The sequence below is a fragment of the Colletes latitarsis genome, chromosome 4 (genome assembly GCF_051014445.1).
Source record: "Colletes latitarsis isolate SP2378_abdomen chromosome 4, iyColLati1, whole genome shotgun sequence".
Lineage (NCBI taxonomy): Eukaryota > Metazoa > Arthropoda > Insecta > Hymenoptera > Colletidae > Colletes > Colletes latitarsis.
Genome location: NC_135137.1, coordinates 32,070,605 through 32,085,517, shown reverse-complemented (window position 1 = coordinate 32,085,517; position 14,913 = coordinate 32,070,605). Strand labels below are relative to the sequence as shown.

Sequence of the window (14,913 nt, the reverse complement as noted above, 5' to 3'; positions counted from 1 at the left end):
CTCATTTTACACCGTGAAACGAAAAATGGAATTTTGAAATGTATCCCCCCATGTTCTATATAAATGTTGCTCTCGTTGTTCACAATACTTTTACGGAACCACTGAACCGTGTAAATCGAAAGTTAGAACGTAATATATTTTCTGCGATAGAACAATAATTTAGCTCCGTACTTGGTTTTCAATTATTTATGAGCGTATTTGAAATACGAAAATAAACACGGAATAACGTATCGATATCGACTAACGCCATTTATTCTTCATAAATATCTGCAGCCAATTTCTCACGCAACCTTGTTTCTCTCGTACAACGACGTTGTTTGTTCAACCTAATCAATATTTAATTACGATCTGGGTTATTGTACATTATCTCTCGCGTTACATATTCATCTTACCGAACAAGTCAAATACTGTATAATATAAAATATAATTCAGCGTATTCGATACTTTATTAAATAAATGGTATGGTTGGATCTAAATTTCCTTGCTTACTGGTTACACATTTTCTAAAAGGAAATTTCCACATGAGAATTAATTAATTTATTCTACAAAAGAATTCAAGGAACTAATAATTACTCTGAAAATTCTCGTAAGTTATTACTATTATTAATTTACCTAGGTTTTGGCGAATTGGAATTACTTTGTGACGAGCCTATTTTCTTATGAAGATATTATTTTAGATTTACCTTTTTCACATACCTACGAAAACTTATACATTTTTAGTGAATTCACTGTCAGACCAAATTCCTCAAATAGTTCATGAAAACAAAACTTTTAGAAAACTGGAAACTAGAATAACCACAATTTGTCATAGAATATATGTTTATTTTATCTCGTTAAAATTCAAGACTCCTATTCAGATTTATTTTCTTTAACACCTAATCTTGGAAATGAATTTCATTAATTCCTTAAGAAAAAATCACCCACGTGTGATCCATTAGTAATACAAAAAAATACAGAAGATCGACAATGTCTCAAAAAAGGATTTTAAAGATGTTTCTTTAGAAAATGCTTCCAATACAGAAAGAAAATAAGTGAAAAGTGAAAGTCGAATAAACGAAAGTTAATATGGACACCTATTATGGTCTATGCTTTATAATTCTTCGATTCGATTACACTCAAGCCCACACTAGGAATATTTCTCATATTCGATGAAAACAATCCGAGAAGATTGAATCCATATTTTGAAAAATAGACTCCCGACGATGATTTCTCAGCGCAAGGATCGAAATCCCTCCTGTCGGGGGTTGGAAATGATCGTTCGCGCGAGCCACGCACACGCGCGATACCAAGGCACCATCGTCAAGAATGATTCCATTGTGGCAAGATTTTACGAGTCGCTGTTAAAGCCTGTCATTACAGACCGAGTCTGCGGTGGCTGAAGCGTCGCTCGCGCGCGAACACGCGGCACCATAGTTGCCAAGAAATTCCCAATGATTTACCGCTCAATTTTATGAACTTATATTCCATAAGACTGACGTATCTATTTCACTTAAACGCGTCCCCGGGGCGCGTGACGAATTGCGAGTCGTAACGCCATTGTAGCGGTTTATTACCCGCGGCCAGGTGTACGTTTCAGATACAAGATAGTAGGAAATGAATGGACGACGGGTTACCCGTACGCGGACTCCGGATTCCCCCTAGTTGTCAAACGGTGCGAGAGCTTTTTAAACAACAAGTTTGTTTGCGGCAAGAAACCAACCCTCCACCCTCCTCTGTAATAATTTCTCGACGTATGACTCCAAAAAAAACTGTGTATTCTGTCAATGCATATTTAAAAAGAATTTATTTTGGAAGTCAAAGGATACTCCAAACTTTTGAGCGCCGAACACATTCGTAATTTCTAATGGAAATTGTAAATAATAAACTCGAATGAATTTTTGCAAATTCACTGTGGGTCTTTATAAGAGAATGTATAGACATTTATTTCCATTGCATTATACATCTCTTTAAGAATCTATCGTTGGTACAAATAAATACACCATAATGGTTGAGAGTTCTAAAGTTGAGTGACAAGTTCGTTTGCAGCAAGAAATCAACCCTCCATCCTCCTCTGTAATAATTCTCGACGTATGACTCCAAAAAAAAAATTTGTATTCTGTCAATTCATATTTCTATCGTAGAAAAGAGAATTTATTTTGGAAGTGAAAGGATGCTCCAAACTTTTGAACGTAGGTTAATTATCAAATATACACGGCTTTTTAACACTGGAACTACCGAAGTGGTCAAAATGACATATTCGTAATTTCTAATGAAAATTGTAAATAATATACTGGACTGAATGTTTGGAAATTTACTGTGGGGTTTAATTTCTTTGATATAAATAAATATATAATAATTGTCGGTAGTTCTAGTGTTGAGTAACAACACAAGAAACCAACCCTCCACCCTCCTCTGTAATAATTCTCGACGTATAACTCTAAAAAATAATGTGTGTATTCTTTCATTGTATATTTCCATTATACGAGAAGAAGAATTTATTTTAGAAGTCAAACGATGCTCCAAACTTTTGGTACAGGGTTTTGTAACACTAGAACTACCGAAATGGTCAAAATGGAACATTCGTAATTTCTAATGAAAATTGTAGATAATATATTTGATTGAATTTTTTCAAATTTACTGTGGGTCTTCATAAGAGAATGAATAGACATTTATTTCCATTACATTATACATCTCTTTAAGAATCTATCGTTTTAATTTCTTTGGTATAAATAAATACAGGATAATTGTCTCCTGTGTAATATTTTCTCGACGTATGACTCCGAAAAAAAAGTGTATTCTTTCAATGCATATTTCTATTGTACGAGAAAAAGAATTTATTTTATAAATTATGCTCCAAACTTTTAAGCACCAGTTAGTTGTGTAATTCACGAACCAGATCGATTAACCCCACTTTCTGAATTTTTTAAAAATTGTAGTGTCACAGTATTTGATCGAGTCCTAACTTTTTCTATTTATAATTTTCCACTTTCTGTTTTATGGAGTTGATCGATTTGGTAAGTGAACGATTCAGTTATCAAACGGTACAAATCTTTATAAATAATAAATTCGTTTGCAACAAGAAACCAACCCTCCACCCTCCTATGAAATAATTTCTCGAAGCAGAGCTCTAAAAAAAATATGTATGTTCCTTCATCGTATATTTCTATTGTACGAAAAAAAGAATTTATTTTATAAATTATGCTCCAAACTTTTAAGCACCAGTTAGTTGTGTAATTCACGAGCCAGATCGATTAACTCCACTTTCTGAATTTTTAAAAAATTGTAGTGTCACAGTATTTGATCGAGTTCTAACTTTTTATATTTATAATTTTCCACTTTCTGTTTCATGAGGTAAATCGATTTGACAAGTGAGCAGCTCAGTGGTTTACAACAAGAAATCAACCCTCTTGTGTAATAATTTCTCGACGAATGTCTCCAAAAGAAATATCTATTCTTTCGTCATACATTTCCATCGTATGAAAAAGAATTTATTTCAGGAATGAAACGAAGCTCCAAACTTTGAACAAACAAAAGATACGCTCGTCCGATAAATGGTCTTTCGCTTGACATCTAGCGTCTCGGGCACGGTTTCGCGTATTTATTATTTTCTGATGCTAGAAAGTTCCAGTCACGTTCCAAGGTGTGTCCCTCGCATGATTCGTAAGAATTCGCACCGTTTGCTGTCCATCAGTTCTGAGAAAGCAGCATCGGATGCTCGGATAGCGGACAAGCATCGGTGAAAAGAAAATTCCTTCCGCGTCGTTCAAAACACGCTTACATTTCCACGCTGTTAAAGGTAACGATAACAAGAGACAACAACGTATGATTACCCGATATCCTTGAATATAAATGTTGCAAATTGGACGTTCCCGTATAAATTACATCTAATGTTACAGCCTTAAAACAGTATCCACGGTTACGAAGAAAAATTATGAGGCAATTTATTTTTAATTTACTTTTAAACTGTAAAACCTCGTTGGGCGTGACGACTATTAGGAATCTTATTTGCCCGTGGAATCTGATCGAATCTACTATTTTAGTTTCGTTCTGTCATAAGAAGGGATATTAATAAACGTCGAAGAATAATAATGTAAATGACAATATTGAAACGGAACATTGATATGCATATTTCATTTCGATGAAAAGGCAGACTTTTGTTCGTGAATTTTGGTCGAATTAAATATCACATTCTGTTATGATTAATTGGATTAGTAATTGGAAACAGTAATTTGAGTGAACTGGGTTAGGTTAATTATTTCTACTCGTTCTGCATGCTCATACAATTATTCAGTTAATTTTAATTTTTAGACGAAGCATTCCATTATTGATACATGTACAAATTTTCAATAGAGTCGAATAATACTTTTTTGTAATACATTCTTCGAGCCATACGAATAAATTTCTTTTTAAATTTTAAAAATTCACCTGCTAATTAGGGGCAACTTTATCCATCATAGAGTTTTTCGTAAGAAAATCTTTAAAAATTTTAGTTTTACTGAATAAATACCGAACAGAAAAGAATAAAAAGAATCATAGACCAAAACACTTGTTTTGGAGTATTTAATCCGTGTAAAACTGATCTTCATCCAAATATAAGATATCTAGATCGAGGTTTACACGTTCAGCTTCGACAAGTTATTCGAAAATAAGACAAATTTGCGCGATCATCGTAAATTTATAATCAATCATCGAGAAAAACAATTTCACCAAGAAATAAAATCTCATTGATCACACCTGTGTGTCAAGTTCTGACAAAAACACATAGTTTTCATCGAAAAACACTCGACGACCGGAAATTTTCTAAGTAATCTTACAAGTTTCCTAACCGCAATTATCGTCGCTAGTCAGAACATGGTCATCAGTTGATGCATAGATGACTAAAAAGTCCTATGCAATTAGCACTGAAAACCAGTGTTCAATACGATAGATAATATAAAGCCACGAACTTTTATTTAACTCTAATTCTACCTTGATGCAACATTGGATCGCGTAGCAAATTTCCGTAACTGTGATTAAATCGATCTACAAATACCACTTTGCGCGTAGCTAATTTAAAAAACACAATTATCATCAAATTATAAAACACATCAAACACTGTTATTTAGTTAAATGAGTCTCACAAACTCCATTAAATATTTGTAAACAGAGAGATAATATAAATAACAAATACTATACACTAGTCGTTCAACGTAATTAACCCTACTGAATCGTTAACCCTCTATGGACCCGAGTAACTTTCAAATCGATGCTAATACATGGAAATTCCACCAATTTTAGTTTCTTTCGCAAGATGACGTATACGTCTTAATTACATGTCTCTGAGACAACCAATTGATGCCTTGTAAATTGACATTTAACAAAAAAATTCACTCCATAGAGGGTTAAAACGAAAAATTCCACGCAACCGGTGAAACCTAAAAACCCGTTTTCTTATCGAGCCCATGCACCAGCCCCTTCATCGCGGCTTAAATTGTATCTTGAAAAGAGTTTACCATTTGATGCATTCTGGCGGTGTTGTAATAGCCTAGATTCGGCATCCGGCTCCCCGATGAAAATAACCCCGAGCGGACGAATAGACACTTCCAAACAATCGTCCAACGAAACTACGACTGTTCGATCTCCCCGAGTTACGCGCGATCGGTCATCGCGAACCGCGAAATTCTCTCGCACTCGTCACTGTACGCGCACACCACTCGACCCGAGGGATCCCGAGCGGCCCAACGGCGGTCAGGTCCGAGCCGTGGCGGAGTCCACTGTCACCACGCGACGCCAACCGATGGGGGGGAAAAAACACTGTGGCGTCGCGACACGAGGCGCGCCGGGGCTGCTGGGCGAAACCTTTCGTAAATATTCGCGCACTTTCGCGGTCCTGTCGCGCGATTCCCGGCTACCTGTCTCTGTGGGGCCCCGTTCCGACGAGGACAATGCGGCTCCGGGCCCGGGGGACGGAGAAACACCGGGGAGGAGGAAGGACAGACGAAAAAGGGAGTGGGAGGGAAAGGGAGCCGAGATATATCGAGTTACCGGGCGCACGGTGGATATTGTTTTCCGATATCTCCGACCTTCGTGTATGGGTATTCGCCTTAAACCGTCGTACACGTAGGAAGACTCGAGGGTTACTGCGCCCGCGGGGCCTTAGCTACCAGATAGACGCGGCGTCGGGACCGGTCGGGGTGGGAACTGGGACGGGCCTCGCGACCCGCGTTCCCTTTCCAGCGCGCCACCATTGGTCGAACGGGCCCCGAACGGGCCCAATCCACGGTCCCCGGTTCGAGATCGGCACGTGAACGCGGGACGCCCAGCTCGTATCCGATTGGCTACGCGACCGGTGCCAGCTTGCACGTTTGACGCGCTTCCCTGCCGCGGATAAACCCCCGGATAACGTCGTGGGGATTTTATTTCTTGAATAAAGGATGAGTCTTTATCTCTTACTCCTCCGACTCCCCCTCCCCCGGGCCCACGATGCTCCGGCGCGATATCGTCCCGAGTCTGAGAGCCGCGATTCTCCGTCGATGCGATGCGATTCGATGGGCGCAGCGTTGGCTACCTTTAAGATTTCTTCCGATGCATTTTTTAACCCGCGATGGCGATGGAGATAGTTTTCTTTCGACGGGGGTGGGGTCGGGACCAAGCTGTTCGCGATGCACAGTAGAGTCTCCCTTAGCGGAGATAGGATTATGTTTCTCAAGTTGATACCAAATTTTAATGGAATTTTACAAGTCTTCGAATAATAAAATTCGATCTCTTGTTTGAACACTTGAACTACCAAAGCGGTCAAAATGACTGGTTCGTAATTTCTAATAAAACTTGTGGAAAATTTACTCCACTGAATTTTTGAGAAACCATGATTTTCTACGAAAGAATGAATAAACAATTATTTCCATTGCATTATACATTTCTACATTTATCGTTTTAATTCCTTTGAGACAAATAAATACAGTATAATTGTTGATAGTTCTAGTGTTAATCCTTCGTCGTGATAATTCTCAATTATTTTAATCTGCCACTATTAAGTGTTTGATGATTATTTTGTGCGATTGGATCTTTCTCTTTTACTATAAATTATCATTTTTTCAGATAAGTTCTTCATTTTGTACTGTTTGTTAAAAACAATTTTATAGGAAAACTGCTTCTTCTATCGATGTTGACCAGTCTAACAAAAAATGTAAGTACAATGAAAAGTCTAAACCCACACATTTCTTCTGTTCTAATCTTGTCAGCTCCATAATTCAAGTGTTACTTATTTTACTTATTTTTTATTTTCCTGGAATTATTACTAGGTATTCATTTGGTGAGTTAAATGAGCCTTCAGCATCTAACATAGTAAGTAAACAGGTATATGTGCTTCAATCGTTCTCTATCTATTGTTTTAGTCTTATTACTATATTTCTGTTCTATTATTTTGTCCTAGCTGCTCTTCGTAGGAAGTCAAATTTTGAGAGAAGAGTATGAACAACGATCTTCTTACATGTTATCAAGGAAAGGATAATTTGTCGGCGGATCCGTGTAAAACTTGATTACATTGTACAATAAATACTTTCATTCTGTCACAATTTTCTCCTTTCATTGTGTCACAAAGCTATCCCCACCAGTACTTGGAACCGTTCGCCCCGAGCAATCCTCGACGTTATTTCCAACACGCGACCGATAATATCTCAAATTACTAATGGGTTACGAAAGTTAAAAAGTACAAGTTTTCACTTTTTACTTTGTCATTGTAAAACTATTGTGATAAGATTCTTATGATGGAGGTGATATCAAGTATAAACATAGTTGAATGATTTTAAGTTTAACGAATGCTTGAAATTGACAATATTCTCAATAAAGTAATCGAAATTATATTTTTGCACTCTCTGCTACAATTCAGCGATTTAACGAAATAAATTTAAAAGTAGAATAGTAAAATAAATTACTCGAGATAAAATGAGCAAGAATTCTCCTGGAAAAAGCAAAGGTTACTGATGTTAGAAACATCTTAATTATCTTCGAAGCGTTTACAACGTAAAAACATTTTAAATTTAATTTCTTTCAATTTAAATCCCAGGCTTCAACTATAATAACTCGGTATAATACTTCGATAGATTGATGGTTTTGTGCAAAGAGAAAATTTAATCTACCGAATTTAATAACGCCATGGAACACAGTTTGAATCTATTACCGTTTATCCAGTTATGAAATGATTCGAAATGTGAACATGAAATACTATTTAGAATTCGTACGCAAGGTTCAGACTTTCCCAGCAATCTGGAGAAACATTTCATTACGGTTCTGATTCAATTTTCGAAACGAACTTCGAATATTTCGACGGCAAATAAATTGTTCGCTGAATTTTGATATTTCCAGTTAACGAAGTTCATTCATTTAAAAAAATAGCCCTTTCAGACTTACTTCAAAGTCAAACATTTTACACAGTGCAGATACAATTTATGAAAGAAGTTTTTAACGAAAACTACGACAAATTGGTAATGAACAGCTTTAAGAAAATATGTATAAGATACAAAATCGAATCGCCTATTCAAGAACGTCAAACGTTCGGTCGTCTTTCACGAAGTCGAATTGTCGTTTATTGAGTTTGGTGCCCTTTTTCTGCTAGCTTTCTTCCTTTATCGAGAAGGGTGCGCCAAATGATAATCGCGTTATTTTCACGGGGAACGGTTGATCGTACGACTACAGAGTCCCGATCTTTGCTGACCACGCGAACGCATTCAATGCGACTATGTAGTTCCATCGTTCTGGTCGACGACCCTATTTAACCTGGGGGCAGTCCAGAGGGTAGATTTCTGATCGACTACCTGAGCAATAAACGAATGAATGAAATTCCTACGACCGTTCCGCAGAATCTAGCTGTCCCGATGCCTTTGTTACATTCTTGTTTCGTAACATCTTTGTCGATGAAATATAATTGTCATGAATCTCGATCCAAGAGAGACACGAAACAAAATTTCAATGTAAAAAAATATAGATAACTGATACGACACATTGAATAATAGATATTTAAATTTATAGTTTCAGAATTTCATAGAATTATGGTACATTTTCTTGAAAAACGAAACATAGATACTGAAGTTTAGAAAATATTCAATTCTATTGAAAACTATACACAGATCTTACATTTTATCGACAATATTATAGAAAGTTAAGATTTAATATCTTCGTATACAAAGTGTTTCGCCCCGAGCAAAAAGGAATCGAAAAGTCTATTACCATTTTTCAATCCGCGGTTTCATTTACGAGATACAAACCGTTTTTATTGATATCACTCCAAACGCGCGCCATTTATATTCCAGTCAGCTGATCGCGCAGAAGAAATACGCGCCCACAGCGTTGTCGCCCCAAAAAACTTGACGCTGCTTTTATCTCGTCAACGAAACGCCGAATTCCAAAATGGTAAAGGACTTTTCAATTCATTTTTATACAATGAATTTGCATGTTTCAATTTTTCCCATCGTTTTCAAACATCAACATATCAAAAAAGAGAACCTTGTGTAGCACCAGAGAGATAGACTGTGAATCTTTATACAAATTCATATTGTTATCAACAGAATTAATGAAATGGAAGCTTTAAAAAGGATTATCTCAACCTCTAAATATAATAATTCGTATCTTACTTTAAATATTTCTTATATTTTTGCATATCAAGTGCATTAATCGAACGTTTGCCATTCTTGAATAGACGATTTAACTTTAGATCTTATATATATTTGTTTAAAGCTGTTCATTACCAATTTGTTGTTTGTATTTCAAGCATCAATTTTCGTTAACTAATAACTTCATTTACAAATTAAAAGAAGAGCTATTTTATGTTGCTGGATTTTTTTGGGAATGAAAATTACCACTCTAGTAATCATCCAACGACGAAAAATTACCAAAGCAGAAAGGGGCGAATTTTCAGGTCGTCGCGACGAATTTAGGGACGCACGCTCGTCCGAAATTAAGTTACTATTGCGACCGAGCAGTACGCGGTTTGCAGGAGATATACGTACCGTCGAAGCAGGAATTCCGAAGATGAAATTACCTTACGAGGAATTCCTGAATCGGTTGTACGAACGCGGCAGTTAGGTCCGAATCGTGACAGCCCAGGGCGTGCACGCGAGCTTACAAGAAAATTTCAGATCGAGCTGGCGAAATTGGAAGGGAGGCCTTTTAACGAGATGCGGTCATCACCGTGGACCAAACCTACGCTCATCTTTTTACGGTCATCGCTTCTACGCTCCTCTTTCCTTTCGTTCTTTTCTTTTTTTCTAATGGAATAGCAATAATTACACTTTTGCGATATTTTGCACGCCCGTTCTGGTTACGCTTCCACGTAGCTTTCCTTTTTGCGTCGTCGTGCTGCGAACGCGAGAGAGATTAATATATTGTGGTACGTGTTGAATCGCGGTTCCCTCCTTTTTTTCCTATTGCGGTTACGTTCGCGTCGGTGTACGGGCTTGTAATCGTACTTTAATGGAGATCTAAAATATAAGAAGAATTATGAAACACAGTTTCACGCTACGGCGCTGCTTAAACTTCGAACGACGCGAGATCTTTTCTAGCCAAATGCGTTACAAGTTCTAATTAGACGATTTGAAACAGCAATGTTTTTAGCCTAAAATAGATTTTTATCACGTTCGAGGGCTAATAATCTCTTAGAAAAGAGTGTAACTCAAAGAATATTTGATCATTCGTTTTTGTGATTATTTAAACAAGTATTGAATTTTACTTTGTGACGAATTTCTATTTCTCTGTAATGGGTTCTTTCAATTGGCAAACTGTTTTCTATTTTCATACGCTGTTGGTGCAGCTTCTGTCAACAATTTTAGCTTGATAAACTGTAACATTGTTGTATTGGAAAATAGAATTTTATTAAAGTTCAAGCCCGAATCATCAGAACGCTAGCTATTTCATTTTTCGTAAATTCCAGTAGTAAAAACCCCGTCTGGTCCGACTGGATTTTTTACGTCGACGAATAAAATTTTCTCCATTTATTTTATTTCATTTCTCGTAAATTCTAGTAGTAAGAAAACCGCCTGGTCCAACTAGACTTTTTTCGTCAACGAGTAAAATTTTTTCCATTTATTTTATTTCAGTTTTCGTAAATTCTAGTAGTAAGAAAACCGTTTGGTCCGACTAGACTTTTTTCATCGACGAATAAAATTTTTCCCATTTATTTTTCCAGTTGTTTAGCAAATTGTAAACGTTATTTATGACGCTGATTCTTTAGTGGAAGTTTCTTTGAACCGTTTAATAATTTTAGAGTTCCATAAAACATGGCGGACAGTTCTGACGTTTGAGATTAGTACCTGCTTAGTAGTCTTGTGTAAATATTTTCGTTTCTGAAACTTTCTAGAATTTTCAAGAAATTATAAATTAACTTGAGGCTTTGTTCGCCTGTTCTTAGAAACTGTCGAGGTTTTATTTTTCAGATCAACAGCCCTATTACTTATTTCCACTGCCTGTAACACACTACACTTCTTGATTGCTTGGCAAACCACTAACTACTAAACAATTTTCAAATATAGTTTAAGAACTATCATTTCACATTCATTGTTTGCTTACTCTGCCTGCTGAAAACTCCCTAATTTCATACTAGTTTCGTCCCTTTCGCGTCGTAACATTTATAAATTTATAATTAAAAGTTCTACATAATATACGAAACGTAATGTCACCAACACACTATTGCAAGGAACTCCAAATTCTAGAATCGATCTTCTACATCTTCGAAACAAACTCCACCAAACTTCGTATAAAGTATCCATACGTATCTCAAAAAAAAGCACTGTTCTTTCCCCGAAAAGCGTCCACGAGAGCTCGTCGGGCGACGAAGAGACAAAAAGAATTCTCATCAGCTCCGAAGCTCATAAAAAATTTCCCCCATCGTCGTGATTACGTGGAGGGGGGGTCGAGTTATTTCGAAATTCATCGCAAGAACTTGGGCCATCGTCGCCGCGGAGGCCCGTTTGCACAATATTTTCCAACACTTGGTCTCCCGGCAAAGTTTCATCGCAGCCCATTGAGACACACTCGAGAAGATGGTTTCCCCTTGAGTTCTCGAAGCTACAAAAGGATGCCTGGCGTTCTATGCACGTCGGTACGTATTGCAAATTTAAACCGGCGTATATCTCAGGGCGTAACCAAAGAGGTAGGTAGGTTGGTAGGTAGGTATAAGGGATCTTATTGATCTGGTAGCCCGGGGCGTGTCATCCTGGGCTGTTGGCCGCAGGGAGGACCGCGGCTAACCCTAAAGCAAAGGGGGATCCCCGTGGCTGGCGCATGCGCTCGCGAGACCGTTTTCTCTGCCCAGAGGGCTAACTTACACCAATCACCAGGAGCTAGAAACCCTTTTCGCCGAGGGGTTCGCCAAGAACTTCCCTCTCGGAGGGAGAGAAGAAACTATATATACGTCGCTTGGCTGATCGTCCGTCTGCTCTGCCCTCTTCTAGCCACGGGATCGCCTCTATTCGACGCTGGAATGTTTCCCTCGTGGCATCGGGGAAAGACATCGTTCAACCGGCCAACATTATTATTACCGCCATTATTACTTACGGTCTTTGTTAGCGCGTGGCTTTTCCTGTTTCGACGCCAGACCGTACCGTTATCTCGAATAATACGAGTCTCAAAATCCTACACCATCTATCGGAAAATGTTTATAAATATATTTGGGCAAACGAACCTGACGAGCAGACTGCGGATCTTTACGCGAATTCATATTTCCATTAATAGAAATTGGAGCTTTGTAGAGGGTTGTCTCAACCCAACCCCTAAATATAATAATTCGTATCTCACTTTAAGTATTCTGTAGATTTTTGAGAATTTAAATTTCTCACACATGCATAAACATCCCCAGACTAGTAATAGATTGAATGGACGATGATTAAAATCACATACGCGTGACAGCGACTGTCAAAGCGTTTCTGTGATACTTGAAATTGTCGTTTGACTCTCGAAATAAATTACTTTAATGGGTTTAGTAAATTCGAGCAATGATACAGAAGTATTAATAATAAAAAACAGTTTGTCCAGTTTTGTAGATTCAAGAATTTCAAGTTAATTACATTTTTCCCAATACAGTACGAGATTTGATATACTTGCAATTGACAAAGACGTAATATTGTAAATTTAAAAATTTATACTTCTACTGTATAAGCACTGTATACTTGTACTGTCTACTGTAAAAATACTATATACTTGTAATGTTTACTGTAAAAATACTCTATACTTGTATTGCCTACTGTATAAATATTATATACTTATACTGTCTACTGTATAAATATTGTATACTTGTATTAATGTGAACACGAATGAATCATCACGATTTTGGAAAATGTCTCACAGTTAAAATCGTACACCATTATTATTCCTATCATTTTTCGAGAATCCCTGAAAACAAAATTATGAAACGACGTTTTCCATGGTTGGGTGGGATTGATGTTCGTTTAGATTTCATAGAATCTTGGCTTGTGATCGCTCCGGTAACCTTTGCTTTGGCGATCTCGACCGGTGGCGCGCCCAGAAATTTAGCAACAGATTTGCTATTAAAAATTTACATGAATGAATACATACACTTTCAGACACTTAACAAAACTCTACTAGATCCTTTTAAAATTATTACACAAATCCATTTGCTTCTTCCCTAATTGTTTTTAGTACAACTTAATCTTTGCATTCGATTTTACTTTATTTGCTCCAAATTTCGAAGGGCTAGACGTAAAGCAAAGTTTAACTGTTCGAACAAAATTAAATATTAACCTGTATGTACGCATAGCAACAAGAACGTATCATTATTGATATAAGAGATAAAACGTAGACGATTATATACTTAGTTTTCAATTTGTATTAACTTTTTAATTTCAGTAATCTATACGAGTGAGAAAAATTTTCGAACACTAGCGATTGGATATATCATTCTATGAATTATTTCAGTACCTCGTGCCAAGTTATTTTGTAATAAATTTTTTATAAATATAAATATTTGTTCCAACTCGCTGCTCGAAATACAATCCCCAAACGTAATTGTGTGTTTCGTTTGAACGGCTGCACTTCGTGCAAGGCTTTTATTTGCAAAGAAAAAGAATGGTGGAATAATACTATTTTCGCAGGCAAAAGTAAATTTAATATCTTTCGTTTAGACAAACCTGCTGCTCCGTAAACAAAGTACAGAGAACAACGTAAAGAACTTACTGGGTAAATACAATAGAGGATACTCTTATCTTGACATATAACAAAATTTTTATGATTAAACAATGGAAATTGTTGGAAATTTTGTATCAACGTGGGACCATTTTTCTGTAAAATTTACAAGGAAAGGAACGAGTGTTTCTTGATCACCGTGACGCAGCAAATGCATTACGATTTATTATTAATTTTGCAACCGTAAAGAATCTAAGCACATTTAACACATGGCGCGACGATCTATTCGCTTCTAAACCAGTTCTTAGCATTGCATAAGTTACACAGACGTTACAATTGCAACGTTGTAATTACAACAGATGCTCGTAGTATTCCAGAACGCAGTTTTCATTATGAGTTATGATAAGTTTGGTATGCAACGTGCAAGTAATCGATATTAAGAAATTTTTATTCTTGAAACAATAGCCGCAAGTGTCATCTCAAATATCTTACACAGAGTTTTTTTATTCAGGAATATATTTCATTTGTATGCAACCGAATTTTACTGTCATACAAAATTAAGAAGATAAAATGTGCATATTTTAACCAAGAGTATCTCTCAAAATTGTAAACGCGATTTAACTAAAAATACTTAATGCGATCTGAACACGTTACACTTTGAAATCGATATGAAACCATCGACCATTCGAGTAGCAATCCCTATGTACCTACACGAAGCCCTAAGTACCAATCCATAATTATCCCTGCTAATAGAAACGCTTCTGCGCAAGATCAATCACTGTTTCTCCTGTTCCAGTCAACAAAAGCTAGAGAGGGTGGAATAAT

General features: G+C 36.8%; 1 protein-coding gene across 3 annotated transcripts in view; it reads right to left on the bottom strand.

Annotated features, from left to right (window-relative positions):
- Nucleotides 1-14,913, bottom strand: part of Tfap-2 (transcription factor AP-2) — a 309,571-nt gene that overhangs the window by 197,511 nt on the left and 97,147 nt on the right. The window contains exon 1 of one of the 3 annotated variants that reach the window (XM_076763704.1): nt 5,472-5,608. The exons of the other annotated variants lie outside the window; for them this stretch is intronic. The gene's annotated coding sequence lies outside the window, so the exon portion shown is untranslated. Of the gene's footprint in view, nt 1-5,471; nt 5,609-14,913 lie in introns of those variants that run through there. 3 annotated transcript variants of the gene reach the window in all.